Consider the following 2,561-nt stretch of genomic DNA (forward strand, 5'->3'; position numbering starts at 1 on the left):
TGGCCCCCTTCCAGGAGCTCCCACCCTCTAGGAGGCTCCCTTTGGCCTTGGGTTCCTTCACAGTTGCCCTTCTTTGGGGAGGCTGCAGCGGGTGGCCTTGGGCTGATCTTAGAATAAGATGGAGATAGCTTTAGGGGGGAGAAGAGATTCCAGGAAAAGAGAACTCAAATTAGGTCATTCAATCATGACAGGGTACCTGAATAGGGGAGGGTAGAGGGTGTGGCCAGCACAAATAGTGCTAAGAGGGAATGTGTCCTCCGGGTAATAGAAAACCAGCGGAGAGTGTATAGGCTTAGAGAACCGAGGTTGAGGGTCACTAGCAGGAAGGGTGCTGCGTGGGACATGGGGGTGGGGCTGGTCTGAGCAAATCTTGGCAGTGTAAGCACGGTGACACACACCTGCGACCCTGACTCCCCAGATGAGACCAGCCTGGGTTAGATTGGGAAACGCAACCAATAGCAAACAAGCTTGATTTGGGGAGATGGTGAGGGTTGGCAAAGGCGATAGCTCAGGGAGTGGAGATTCTGGAGTCCCGGGGGCCTCTGGGGATCAGAAGTTCTCAGACACCAAAAGCCGGGAATCAGGAACCGCTGGGGCCTGGGGACAGCTTGTGGGACACTGTTTTCTCAGACTTCCCAGGAGCCAGGTGTGTTCCTCGGTCTGCAAGGGAAAAATGAGTAAACAGTAAAGCAGAAACTAGGGCTGAGGAGTAAGATGCCGTGTTTCTAGTAGCAGGTGCTGGGAGGCGCTTCAAGGCACCAGCACAGGCCTCTGCAGGGGAGAGGATGAGTGGCCAGAACCTGAAAGAATGGTCCATGTAGAAGGACCTACACCTTGTACAGCGCCTGCGACAGCCTTAAGGCTGGGCAACGCCTAGGATGCTGGAGAGTATGGCGGTCCAGATACTGAGAGTGCTCCACCCCTGGCCATGGCTCCAGCCACTTACTGGAGGATGCTAGGGTGGGGAATGGGGTGAAGGGGGGCTCCACTACTAATCACGCCCCAGCCTCCTCGCTGGAGGATTCTAGGCTGGGATCCACCCTTGACCACGCCCCCAGTCCCCTCTCGGGGATTCTGGCAGATGCTCCAAGGAGTTACAGAACACTCATTCTCAGAGGGCTAACTGTCTAGGTCAGAAAGACTGTCACTTTCTGGGCCCACGGACTTTGTAAAGTTCCATCTACAATGTTAACCTTACTGAGCGCTCTCCCACACATATGATCGCAGTGGCTCATGTTTGTTCCTCTGTCATCGCTTGTCTAAATTGTTGCTTTTCATACAGCTCCTGACCAGCCAGCTGTGATCTTGGCTGCTCTGTGGCTCATCTCCCAGAGTTTGATCAGAGAGAGCTCCATTCTGTCCTTTTATCCTGGAAGTCCTAGGTTTTCAGCTAGTATCCTCCTGCTGTAGAGCGCTGGCCCCGTGCAAGTCTCATAAAGGCCCCTGTCCTCTGTAGCTGACTTAGCTGCCCACAGAGATCCAAACGTTAATGTGGATGTGAGGTCTTTCCCCTATGATTGTTGCCCACTGTTTCCCAGTGCATAGTAGTTCACAGTAGCACCAGGCATACATTTATTGATTGATTTAATGATGGACCAGAGCTCAGGTTTCTTTCCTTGGTTTTTTTTTTTCCCTCCCTCTCCCTGAGACAAGGTTTCTCTGTGTAGAACCTGGTTGTCCTGAAACTTGCTCTGTAGATATCTTAGTTAAGATTTTACTGCTGTAAACAGACACCATGACCAAGGCAATTGGGGCTGGCTTACAGAGTCAGAGGGTCAGTCCATAATCATCGAGACAGGTGCATGAAGGCCTCCAGGCAGGCATGGTACAGGAGGAGCAGAGAGTTCTGTGTCTTCTTCTGAAGGCCCCTAGAAGAAGTCTGACTAAGGCACTTGGCAGAGCTTCAAAGCCCACTCCCAGAGTGGCATACTTCCTCCAACAAGACTACACCTACTCCAACAAGGCCACACCTCCAAATAGTGCTACTCCCTGGGCCAAGCATGGTCAAACCACCACAGTAGACCAAGCTGTCCTGAAACTCAGAGAGATCTGCCTGCCTCTGCATTTCAAGTGCTGGGATTGAAGGTGTGGGTCCCCTCCTTCCTCTTCTGAGGTCTAGTCCTGCCAGAGTTGGAAACAAAGGATGATTCCTGGGGGGAAGGGGGTTTCCATGGTGACAGGTGGCTTCTCAGCTCTGGGGGACACCCTTAAACTTGATGGGATGTAGGAGGTGGCCTGATGGCACACAGAGGCCTGTTGTCCCAGCTACTACAGGGACTGAGAATTCCAAGCTCAAGCTTTGCAGGGGCAACTTAGCAAGGCCTTGCCTCCAAAAGTAAAAGGGGGCTGGGGGCGTGGTCAAGAGTGGAGTCTCTAATCCCTAGTGAGGGGCTGGGGGCGTGGTCATGGGTGACTTCTGCCTAGAATCCCTCGGTGAAGGGCTGGGGGTGTGGTCAGAGGTAGAGCTGCTGCCTAGAATCTCCCAGTGAAGGTCTGGGGGCGGGGTCAGTGGTGAAGCCCCTGCAGAAGATTTTCTAGTGTTCCGGTTCAAGATACACAAG

Source organism: Mus musculus, chromosome 10 (genome assembly GCF_000001635.26).
Source record: "Mus musculus strain C57BL/6J chromosome 10, GRCm38.p6 C57BL/6J".
Classification (NCBI taxonomy): domain Eukaryota; kingdom Metazoa; phylum Chordata; class Mammalia; order Rodentia; family Muridae; genus Mus; species Mus musculus.